At 43.3% G+C, this 13,086-nt stretch overlaps 1 protein-coding gene across 4 annotated transcripts in view; it reads left to right on the top strand.

The window, feature by feature from the left end:
- The first annotated feature begins 4,481 nt into the window (after window positions 1–4,481).
- frmpd3 (FERM and PDZ domain containing 3) overlaps window positions 4,482–13,086 on the top strand; it is an 80,084-nt gene continuing 71,479 nt past the window's right edge. For all 4 annotated transcript variants that reach the window (XM_034597490.1, XM_034597491.1, XM_034597494.1 and 1 more), the window contains exon 1: window positions 4,482–4,976. The gene's annotated coding sequence lies outside the window, so the exon portion shown is untranslated. The remainder of the gene's footprint in view (window positions 4,977–13,086) is intronic.

Raw genomic sequence — 13,086 nt, 5'->3', positions numbered from 1 at the left:
AGTTTTCCAGTCTCCTGCAGCTTTCCTCACTCTGAGGAAAGTGTAAGTTTTGATGTGAAATATATTGATATATTTTTATTAAATGAAACACACATGAGTGACTTGAGTTAACTGAGTTACATTCACTCATATCATTGTCCCTAAATAAACCCAAAAGCTTGGTACATTGCACCAGCTGTGTCCTTTTGCCTAAAAGGTGCCAGAACCACTTCTCTTTTTAAAAGCACACATGACAATAGCTGATAAGAGCAGCTATTTTTATTTCTGAGAGTTGTTTAAAAAAATTGCAGCATGGAATCCTTTAATGTGAAATAAAGCCACACTTTCGACTGTTCAACTTTAAGCAGTCGCGTCGAATCAAGTTTGGGAAGTTGCCTATAAGCAGGGCAACTCTTTCAATGCATAGATCAGGCATCAAAATAAGGCAACAAAATCTGCATTGTGATTCTATCCTGAGATACTGGCTGTGTAGGAACCAGTGTATGATTGGCACTGGATTTTAGTACCTAATCCGAACCAATGACAGTGTGTTTTCGTTGTACTGAAACAGTATGATCATCTGAAGCTTAGCTTCCTCAGTGTAGCTCACTTAATACCTATGCAGATGACTTCTGAGGCAGATTCAAAGAGCTGTTTGGATATGAACAGTTTATGGTCTGCCTTTCTCTGTATGTGCACGTTCGGACATGACATGAGTCAGCCTGTTGATGGAGGTCATAGACTACAGGAAAAAGTGTCCTGAACGACCTTGATCTGGTCTTAAGGCCTCGTGCCTTAAACAGAGTTTAAATGATTTAATGGAGACTGTCTTGGTGCAGTGTAAAAAACGCCAGGGAGGCTCTGAGGAGTGGGGCTGAGGGTACAGAATATGCAGACAGCCATCTGGCTGTGCAGTCTGTGTCAGTTGCCATTGGTCTTCAAAGGGCTGTTGACAAGTTACCAGAGGAGATGCACTTCATGAGGATGGAGATGAAGGAAACGTATTATGACAAACAGATATCTAGAGCCTGAAATGCTGAAAAGAGCGGACATAGGTTGCACGCATCTTGGGGAGGATGCTATAGCTGCTACGGCTGTGACTGCCGTCGAGAGCTGGGAGAATTTCCCATTTCCAAGCCGCCTAGGGTCAAGAGCCTGAGTCTCGGGTGCTGTGTCCAATCAGAGGATTAGGTCAGGAGGTGCATTGTGCAGTCCCTGTCTCAGCAGCATTACACTGCCAGCAACCAGCAGGGAGTGTTGAGGCCCAAACACCAACATCTCAGTTTAAAGGTACCTTATGTATATGACAACAGCAACAGGATTTAAGGAAAATATACTGTATATATATATATTTTTATATATAACTTGGTCTAAAAAAAATCAGGCCGTAGCACATCGGAGGATTATAAGCGAATACCGACTAATAACCAATCACTCTGATGTGTGTAGAGCTGTGTGGTTATCTTTTAGTAGCCTGGTGTCCTTTGCAGGTGATTATGTGTGTGATGGCACTGCACTCTCAAATCAGAGGCTATAGACTTATCAAGGGCTGTTGGCTTCACATGGCTGCAGGGAATTAACTGAATGGTAATTGTTTCTTTATATGTATTAAATTTAATGAGCGTAATGAGAAGCTTTTCAAATGGCAGCTGTGGACTAAAGAAACAGTAAGAATTCCCTTTTTCAATTTATAGATCAATGTAGACTCATTCATGCTGCATCTAGCAATCGCAGTGTGTGAGTAAAACTATCCATTGTCTATATCGCTTATCACGGCTGTGGCTCAGGAGGCACAGAGGGTTGGCCGCGAACCAGAAGTCCGGTGCTTTGATCTCCAACACCTCCAGTCTGCATCCCCAAGTGTCCTCTGGCAAGATACTGAACCCCAACTGCCCATGACCGCTGTGCTGGGAATGGTGTGAGATAATGGTGTGTGACTGCATATAGAAGCGCTGTATGAATGTGTGTGCGAATAGGTGAAAGCAACTTGGACTGTAAAGTGCATTGAGTGGTCAATAAGACTGGAAACGCTCTGTAGAAACACAGCCCATTTCTCCTGTAAGGGTCGGAGCTGACATTGGGTGAGAGGCGGGCTGAACAGGTCGTCCCCCAGTCCATTGAATTTAGGTCCATGGCAGAGGTATGCGCTCCGCTTGGTGCTAGTTTAAATATGACTCTGTTATTGCTGCACATTTGCTCATTTTAAAGTTATCACCAAAATGGCACAACACGGATCTAAGATGCCTGGTCCTATAAGCACAGTCTGAGACACAACCAAATAGAGAGAGCACTTCAGATGATACTGTTGTCAGAGGACTCAAGGAATTCACAAAATAATTGCATCATTGTTCTCCCGATGCATTAGAAGGTGCACGAAGGAATCAAAACAAATGGGATTTTCAATTCAGTATCCCAATAGTCCTTTTAGCTTGCATGATCCTGATTTTTCTTTTCCAGTTGCAACAGTATTAGTATAGTAGCACCAGAGCTTTAAAGTGCCCTTTAAAGACAGACTTCTGAGGCTGCAGCAGCACATCTGTATGTGTGAGAGAAAGTGATATGTGGGTAGCAATGCATTTGTAATCCAGAGGTCTGCCAGGGGTGCAGAAGGAGGGAGGAATTACCATCTGCTAGTTCTCTGCCAACATCCAACGTGGCACTAACAGTCTTCCTCATGCATAATTACCTCCACACACACTTCACGAGGCTGACTCTTCTTCATGGGATTGCCTCAGTCACTGGCTCAGCTGACTCCTGATTTAGTAGTGGATTACAGAGTCACATTAACACGACCGAGCAGGAAGCATTTCCTTCAGAAGCAGAGCCCCAGGTCAGTCGGTACGGTTTCCGTGGGGATCACGTCTCGACTAAGCCCTTTCTGTGGGATCACAAAGGGCACATTGGGAACTAATGAGTTTCTTCATGTCCATGAATTCCTATTCATGTTTGCAGTCCTTTCCATAATTTTCATTTGTTTTAGCAAGTTCAAAATTCCTTCTTTTGGGCTGTAATCGGTGATGCACTTATATCTGAGAGAATCAGTCTATAGAGGAATGGAGCATAGACAGAGTTGGTGCAGCTTGTTGTGGTGCTCTGTAGCAGAGTAACACAGTCCTCTCATTCCAGTCACATCACGCTGCAAGCATGGCTGTCTGAGGCCCCAACACCCTGCCCTGTGCCTCTGCTTACATCAATCTGTCTGTCTGTCTAGACATTTTCAGTTTGCCTAGATGCTGGGAAATATCCGATGGCCTTTTCTGTCAGGTTGACATGTTTCTGTTCTGCTGTTGTAACATGCATTCTGGTTTTAAGGCTGGAGAGAGGGCTGAACTAATTCAAAGCCAGACACAGAGAGCAAAGAGTGCATCCGAGACAAAGGTATAAAGAGGATGCAAAGATAAGGATAGAGTTATCTAACAAAGAAAAAAGAGGGAGAGATAAGATGAAGAGGGTTGTTAGTATGCTCCTCCTGTGCTTTGTAAATGTCCCTGCTTTTTTTTATCTGATGGGAAAAGGTCTGTGCCTTACATTTCTCTCTCTCTCTTCTCCCCTCTCTCAATTTTGCCTTTCCTTATCTCCACATCTTCATTCCTTTCCATTCTAATCAATTTCTGCCTCTCTCTTTAATTCTTGAGGCAGCCACAGTGGAACAGACAGCATGTTCAGAGAACAAAACAGAGCACACTGTCAGTGAAACTGAGACTCAACATTTCACTTCTTGTCTTTCTAATATTCTATCCTTCCTCTCCTCTCCTCTGCTCTGCTCTGCTCTGCTCTGCTCTCCTCTCCTCTCCTCTCCTCTCCTCTCCTCTCCTCTCCTCTCCTCTCCTCTCTCTCCTGGGGATACTCTGCAGTGTCGAGGTGTGATATATTATTCCCCTGAGCGTTGAGGGTGGCAGGTAGGCTGTAAAGGCTGTGGGTTCTTGGGGCTGCTGATATACTGATATCCGGAGAAGATCCTCTGGTGCTATTTAGATGTTCCTCTCCTCTATGTATGACTGGATGCTTGTGCATTTGTATCGTGCATGTGTGTTGATACCAGGCTATAAAGTCCTCAAGCAGTTATGTCAAACATGCTCATTAGCATACAAAGGACTTACTGGAATGTATCTGCACACTGCAAACATGAGACAAGATATGCAGAGTACAAATAAGAAACATGCCAGCTTATTTGCCAGCTTGTATATCTCTTAGGGCCACACACACACACACACACACACACACACACACACACACACACACACACACACACACACACACACACACACACACACACACACACACACACACACACACACACACACACACACACACACACACTAACACACACAGACATATGTATGGATGACTCATTAACTGATTGACTGATACCGATAGATGGAGCAAAAGGGAATCGTTCCTATAGCCTTCATTGCCATTCTCCCTTCCCCGCTTCACACACCTCTCTGTCACCCTCTCTCTCTCTCTCTCTCTCTGAGCCACTAGCAGCATTAACAGTGAGAGAAGAGACTGAGCATCCACGCACAGCGCAGAGTGGAGTCAGCACTGAGAAGCAGGCACGCACAAAACGCACACACACTCACACGATTGAACAAGGTGAAAACGGGAGGCGTACAGAGGCTCCAGCTGTAGCATGTCCACTGGCTGCAGTCAGACATGTAGGAGGAGGAGGAGGTGCTCTGCTTGCCGTTCCATGTCCGCTTCAGTTTTCTAAGCCCTTCCCATCCCCCCCGAACACTCGCTCCCTGGCTCTGCAGTTGCCGAGGGGCTGGCTGGAATGACCTGGGAGAGCGGGAGACACAAGGAGATGCGCTAGACGGGGCTGCCAAGTCGGGAGGACTCTCTGAACCTTGATCCCCTCTTTTTCTCGGGGCTGACAGACACGAGGCAGACCACTGATCTGCCCCACAGAGGCATGCCCATATAGGAGGGCATGGCTGTGTAGACCGAGGGTCTCCATGAGCCACAGTGAGAAGGAGCACCACAGAGACGCACAGGTAAGCGGCAGCACAACTGGGGCTGCTCTGCTGGATTTCCATCTATATCAATCTGCACAGACATGAATTAATCAGCTTATTAGTCGTCTTCAAATTACTTTGCACCTTTCCCTCTCATCTGCGCTCATCTAGTGGTTTGATCATTAAATGAAGGTTTTGCAGTGTGCGTCTTGTTTGTGCTTGTCGGCTGTGCTGCTGTGGTGCATGGCTATTGATTAGAATAGAGACGGGTCGGTGGATGTGCACTGTGGCAGCATGATAATGGAATATGTCTCCTGGAGGGCATGGTCCAATATCCATCAGATGTCTGGGGAATGTCAGTGGAAAGGAAGAAGGGTACAGCAGCGAGGTAGCAGGAGAGGAGGAAAGAAACCGAGACAGGGGAGAGAAACTGAAAGGGCATTTCAAATCATTTATGTCAGTGTCATGTTCTGGTGGGTTCTGCAGTTGTTGTTTTTTTTGTGGGGGGGGGGGACTATTTGGCTTTGCTTTTACTCTATATTCATCCCACACTCCACATCTGGCCAGTTTTTTCAATTAAAGGCTCTATTTCTTGGTGAGACAGGGTTGCACAGGGGGCTTGCGTTGAAAAAATGCCACAGAGGAGTTTGCTGAAAGGCTCCTTACTGAGGCTGGAGAGCAGGAAGAGCCCATGGGTGCTGGTGGGGTCTTATGCCAAACCAAGCAGAATGTAGAAGCCCGGGGACAGAGAGAAAGAAACTGCGTAATTAGACTGAACAGTTGGACACAGAAAACATGATGAAGCATTGAAAAGTTCATACAGAGGATGTGAGGGCAAATGAACACTGGCTGTGGCGTTCTAACAATCTAGCAGCTTTAAAGACTTTTGTGTGGCTGTCCCTGCAGAAAAGGAAAAAGGTTAGTTTACCACCCCTGCAAATGGAAGACCTCTCCCCCCGAACCCTTCTCTAATACTCCAAAGCCTTATTACATGACTCGGAAATGGTTATTGTGCTTCTCTTGTTCTGTGGATGTCAATGGGAGGGATGGCAGCGGCCCCAAAGTGCATTTCAGAGATTGGTCCAGGGTGGGTGTGCCTATTCAGAGGTGCCTGTGGCTGAGAGAGATGAACTGTCCGGTGCCGTTGCATGGAGCATACATCACTGAATGCAAGGCCGTGGACCCAGGAGGAATCAACAGAAAGCAAGCCATTACTTAGATGACTAGGCTTCTCTGATCTCATCTTGTGGCTGTGCAAGTTATGGAAAAACTGGACGGGAGCAAACGGAGAGCAAGAGACAGGTGGGGCGGCCGAGGCAACCCCCCCCCCGGAGTCAGACAAGGAGCACTCTCCTCTACGCCATCATTAATTCTAAACATTTTGCATATGCCAACAAATATCACTCTTACAGCATGTTTCAGGAGTAGGTGGAGGCTGATTTACAGGTCGATTTTTAAAAGCCATAGACCTACATCTATCGAGATGCCACTCAGCCTGACATCAGTGAGGGAGGGGTGTGATGGAGTGGACGTCCAAAGGCTGATTGGGTGTTGTGTGCGTACGTTGATTTTAAGGTTTTAATGCAATTAAATATACACGTAGGCATCACTGGGGAGGAAGAAAAGTTATAAGGTGACTTTAGAAATTATATTTAATTAGTGTATAAAATATGATTTAAAGCACTGAAATCATTTGCGATCCTACTATACATGGTGCTTCCATGCACAGCCGCTGTTTTATCTTCCCTTTCACTTCTGCTTAGTCATGAGAGAGAGCCGAACAGACCCAAGGTGGCAGAGAAAAATAATAACACTTTTGCAGCCTTTTTACAAGCACACAGACAGACACATGTCCTTCATAATGTGGCTCATTGAGACATCCTGCATAACAGGACTACTACCGACAAATACCGAGCCCGGACATGCTTTCAAAATCCGATCAGCACCCGTGCGCCACAAGGTCTGATGCACATGTGAGGAGAGGCAGTTGGCCGAGCCTGACATCTCTGCAGAGGCAACATCAAAGCACATTTTAAAAAGCAGACCAGTTACTCGACAGAAACCACAGATCACACCAGTCACAGCGGAAAGGCATTTAAATGAGGGGAAACAACACGGATTATTTCAGCCTCACAACCACAAGGCTGGTTGTTAAGCAGGAGCGGGTCGCTCTGTGTGCGAGACACATGAGTGCTCTCTGAGATACACATGGATGCACACACTCACACTAACTGTGTGAGTCCCCTGCTTGAGTTGATTTTAAATCTAAACGCGGATCTCCTTCTTTGCTTTTGTTGGGCTAAATGAGTCCTGTCCACCTCTTAAAGCTCTGCGGGATTTCAAACACAGCATGTGGACGGGAGTTAGAGGAGGGCTGAGACTGTTTATTTTTCCCCTGTTTTATCGTGAGAAAACCAAATCCAAGAATGAATTCATCCTGGACTGGAGTCTGATGTAACTACAGTGAGCAAAGACATGTGAAGTTTATCCCTCTCAGCAGTTTAAAATGAAACAACATCCCTGTGCATACTAAATGATGTGTGTCCAGCACGGAGCTCTGCTGCTGAAATCAAAAACGCAGCTATGGAGTTATTTCAGGATAACCTACATTGGCTATGTTAATCTTAATGAGGGGATGTGTAAGTCAGAGCAACGGTATCGTTCATGTGTTTTTAATGGAGTTCACTGATGTGCAGCTGCATAACACTCGTTAGAAGAATTTACTTTTAAGTGAATTCATTGTTAGTTCCAGTCTCTTTGTAACACTTGTTGATGATAATGAAAAGATAATATAACAGCGGTTATAATAAAGAGTTATATACTTATTTATAATGTTTCCCAATGAAACTAGAGCTCAATGCAATTCAGTACAACCGCTCTGCCACTCCACAGTAATTGGCATAGATAGATAGATAGATAGATAAATGGATAGATTGATAGATGGATAAATGGATAGATGGATAGATGGATAGATGGATAGATGGATAGATGGATAGATGGATAGATAGATTCCCATCTACTTATCTTCACAGTAGGACATCACACACCAAGAACAAAAAGAGTAGCCACTCAGAAAACTGTGAAATGAATCTCTCTCTCTTTCATTTGCTCACTTGCTTCCTTCGCTGGTCTCCCCTGACAACCAGCTGTTTTTGCTGCTGTATCCAAGGGCCCATCTGGCCAAGCTGGAGCCCACACCTCAGAAGCAGAGGAAAGAAAAATAAATAAATAAAATAAAACAACCACAGTAATAAACTGACAGTGTTACTGGGGCGATAACTATCGGAGTAACAACATGCATATTAATTGGTCTTTTGTGCCAGCGCCCATTTCTGAGAGTCACGCTCATGCTCCGAGGACGAGCGGTGCAGTGTGAAGTCGTTACTTAACTTGGCCCGGATCCCAAACTGCCAACAAGGGGAAAAGGAAAAACAACACTTGCAGCAAAAAATGTTACTTTAGTGTGTGCGGGTGTTCTTTGTAGCCACACATCTAGCTGTGTCGATTGGTTGGTTGGCTAGTTGGTTGGTTTGTTAAATGATAAGACCCAATACCAGCAAACCTATATGTTAGTATATGTATACTAAATTAAGATGGTGAACATGCAAGGGCTAGAAGATATGGCCAAAAGTTATACCAAGATTTTTTTTAAATGAATATCAGTTGATATCAATAAATGTCACATTACTATTTCTAAGTTTAGAGACAAATGTTTGCTCCTGAGTGAAGGTTGTGGTTTTAAACCCTTTCTTCTGACAAACACTTGAGAAAACAGCAAAACATTTGAAAATCAGAGGTAGATCAATCATGTGTTATACCCCCTCACTGTACTTGCACAATTCATAATCAATATATCTATATTTACTGGACTTTTATTATATCACTATTGATGAAAATGATCTTTCGATAATTATTGATATTGTTGTATTGCCCAGCCCTTGAACATGGTGATCATTATAACTGTAAAATAGCCTGCTTGTCTTTATTGTCACTGGGATCAGATTGTCATGGTTGTGGACTGGTAGCCTGAGTTTATACCAAAAATGTCTTGATATTAAAACAAAACAAGTAAAAAGACTGTAATGTTGGGGAAGAGGCTTCAGGTACTTGCTTCACGTCACGTCCAATTTGAGTAACACATCAGTCAGTATAACAGCACGAGACACCAAACACTGGCTTTTTACGCCTCTGGGAAGTTATTATAGTGACACTCACTTTATCTTTTGTCGCAGTATTTAGGCTCAAGGATAAAAATGGTAGAATACATGATTCACATAAAAAGTAGTCACTCTTTGTGCTCACATATAATAGATCTGGCAGCCGCAGCACCTTGCTGGATGAAGTAGTGCCAGGTTCAACTTTTGTGCCAGCCATCTTTGCATTGGCACTCCTGCTGTCACAATGGACAGACCTGGGGGCTGGGTTTTGTTTACGTGGGACAAAGTCGGCCTGAACCAATAGGTCATCCAAATTGAATGACCAAATACGTCTGTGCCGATGAAACCTGGAAGAATTTTCGGTCCTATTTGCACATGCCTTTGAACGTCGACATAAATCAACTTAGGTTTGAGGAAAGTAAGTGGTTTGGATGAAAATTATTATTTTGTTAAGTGTAAGGGGACGTCCTCCATCATGCCTCCAAGAAGTGCAGACCCTACACCACCATAGTTTCAGGTTTTTCTTGACTAGTCTTCAACTTATTTCTATGTCAGTACTGAGCAATGCAAAACCAAAGTCGAATTCCTTGTGTGCGTACACATACTTGGCCAATAAAGCCGATTCTGATAACCAATTGGTTAAGCTTCTGGAATAATCGGGATCACGCATTTAAAAAAAGAACATTGACTATTGGTGTGAAAAAGGACACAGTTGTTTACCTGACCTCTTCTTTTCAGTGTGAGTGTTTTCTCACTTGGACGTAAACTTCAGATGTTTTCGGGGCAGCTATTGAATCGACTGATGCTGTTGTTTGTCTCTCTGAGGAAAGCCTCTGTCTTGTTCCTTATCAAACCCTACCTTTTGATTTTGGGAGCCATACATACTGTAGCACTCCACATGAACTGTTAACACACAGGGAGGGAAATGCTTGAATGAATTAACATAAAAACTCATGGAACAAAATCCCACTCCAGCTTCAAAAGCACTCAGGCCAAAAATGGAGGCTTCACATCCACAGCGCAGTCACAGTCGTAGCTGAAAATGCTTGGGGTCATGAATCATTTGGGAGATGTGTGCGGTCTCTGGGGAGGGTATTTGCATTCCCCCTGACAGTCACACACACACACAATCATACATTTGCAAGTTTTACACACAAACACAGACATACACAAAGTAAAAGTACAATCATTACTGCAAGGATCACGTTGATGACTTTTCTATTTTTTTTTGTTTCACAGGGTACAAACATAGCCGAGGGCTGTGAAGCTCATTACATTATTAACTGGGGTTTTGTGTTGCCTTTTTCTGTCACAGTGACTTTCCAAAGGCTGCATCAAAGAATCCATATAATTTCGTGGTTGGGCATCAAAAAAATCCCACCTCGTCTTCCCGAGCACAAGTGCGTCTGCACGAGTCTTTTCTGCAGGAAAACAGATGACTGCAGTGTTTTCTGCAGGCTCAGCCCACATCGCGACTCTTTCTTCTCAGGTTATTATTTTATTAGTTTGCCTTGAAGAGCTTTTCATACCTTGAAGAGCTTTTCATACAGCAGAGAAATAAGGATTTTAAACGTGCTATAGATTTCTGTGCCGTAAACAACAACAAAAAAACCAAAAAATTGTGAAGACAGTTTTAGAAAAATAGCCCGAGGGGTAAGCTGCACACTGAGGGACAAGTCGTGGGCAGAGACGGTGCTGCTGCAGGAGATGACTGGGTTAGAATAAACCGAAGGACTGAAGAGCCATCAGGACTCTTTCTCCTGGAAATCCAGAAGTAACTAAATCTTTCAGTATAGTCGGTCTTTCACCATAGAAACAGGAAAAGTATTTGAAAACAGATATATTTACTTAATATTTCAAAAGAATTTAATGGATTTCTCTCTCTCTCTCACTCTGTGTCTTTCTCTCTTCACCCCACCAACCCCCCCTCTCTCCTTCCTTCACTGACCCTGTTGCGTTGTTGTTTGCTCTTCGTCGTCTTGTTGAGTTCTGGCTCATGTGACGTATGCATTCAATATCGAAACAGCACATGGACAGGGAACAGCAATGTAAGTCTCAGCAGCTTAAATGGTTACACTGCATTTGCCTTTTCGAATAAATTGAGTTTTGGGCTTTTCTTAGGAATTCTTCAGTTTACTTTTAGAACCAACTCTTACAACTGTAATATTAAATTCTCAGGGGATACAGCCATCCTTTGCCTGATATAAATATCTTCATTACATGACTATATTTTAGCGATGTTTATTGTCTTTCTATTTTGAATTAATGATGTATCATATTTGTTTTTTGTATTTTTTAAATCCTATTTGCACTATTTTCTTAGTACACACTTTTACAGTTAATTCCATATATAATTCTTTTACTTAATATAAATCCTATGTGTTATCAATTAGGCATCTTTGGGCTTGCTCCATGCACAATTTGCATCGTACTTGTACAGTGATAATAAAGAGATCTTAAAACTTGAAACCTAGTACACACATACAGCGGTGCAGCCGACCTCTCTGAAAAAGACAGATTGGTGCAACAGTGTGACACTAACCATCGTGTGATACATGTGAGGAAGACTGAGGAGACGCTGTTTGACCTGAAGGCAGTGGGTGACCTCAGTCTGCTGGTAATCCACAGTGTACCCATTGATCAGGTCAGCAGATAATATACTCGGCTGGAGGGTCTGTTTGGAAAGTTTCTGCAACAGCAGATGCATTTTTTATGTAGACTTAGGGTATAAGGAGTTGAGTGGAAGTTCATGTTATTATTTTACTGTGCAGTATTGGAGAGAAAGATAAAATGTGGTGCTACAGCCTGAGTTTGCTCTCATGGTACAGTCTAATATAAAAAGTAAGGGGATTTAAACACAGTTGTTTTTTTTTTCTACGACATAATAGTATTATATATCTGAGTCCTCGATCGGTTATCTTATTGCATCGAAAAGATAAGATAAATGTGCCCCATAAATCATTGTATATTACTTTACATACTTCGGACAGAGCATCTGCCTCAAGATAATAAGCAGAAAATGAAAAGAGTCTGATCAAGATTAAAAAAAGAAGCAATATATTTTTTAATTCGTATGCAAGTCAGAGAAACAGACGGAGAGCAGAAAAGAGATGAGCATAAAGATGTGGGCTTGAAGATGATTAATGATCTTTATTATCTCAGTCTGTAAAAAAAAATCACTCTTACTAAGTAGGCTGTGTTTTTAAACTCAAACATTTTACTTCTCTAAATTTAAAGTCAAATTTGTCAGAGGGAAAAAAACAAACGTCACATGATGAAGTCGTGATTAACCCTGAGAGCGTAACACATGGAAAGAGCAAAATCGTCAGGTGCAGCAGAGACGATAAAAGCCGCTGATTCGATGCACCACCCAGCGACCACGTCAAGTGTCCCAAATCAAACACACCTGCCATGTTGCGTGACCAACAGGTGCATGCTGGGACTGGCGAAACACTAATATACGGACGGCGGATCGTTGAGCTGTGACGAGTACGTTCACTTCTACCGTCAATGAGGTGTGCACCACCTGTCTGTTGTTTGGGAGGATGTTGTGACTGCAGAGCTCATTCAGCTCAGTCGCAAACATTTTTTCATTTTCCATTAGAATTAGGAGGCAGAGAAATCCAGATTGTGACTTTGCAGTGCACAAGGTAAATTTAAATTACAGAGTTTTCTTCGAACGAAGTACTTTAGATTCTCTCCCTGCACTCATTTTTTTCTAGTGATTCTGCACAGCCACAGTGTACTTATGAACAGACTGACGACAGTGCAAGAACCCAGCTACATGTACTGGAACACTAAGAGATCAGGAAACATGCAGTGAAGGGAAAAGAACATGACGCCAACAACACAGGTTGACATTTGGACCCACTTCAAATATAAAGCTGCAGAGAGAGAGAGACTGAGTCGTATTGTCAGGAGAGAAGCCCGGAGGCTACAACATCTCTGTGAAGAGAAACACAAACCTGAAGAGACACAGAGGTGACCTCACG

This window comes from Hippoglossus hippoglossus, chromosome 10 (assembly GCF_009819705.1).
Source record: "Hippoglossus hippoglossus isolate fHipHip1 chromosome 10, fHipHip1.pri, whole genome shotgun sequence".
Lineage (NCBI taxonomy): Eukaryota > Metazoa > Chordata > Actinopteri > Pleuronectiformes > Pleuronectidae > Hippoglossus > Hippoglossus hippoglossus.
Note: the sequence above shows the minus strand (reverse complement) of the source record. Positions and strands in the feature narration are given on the sequence as shown.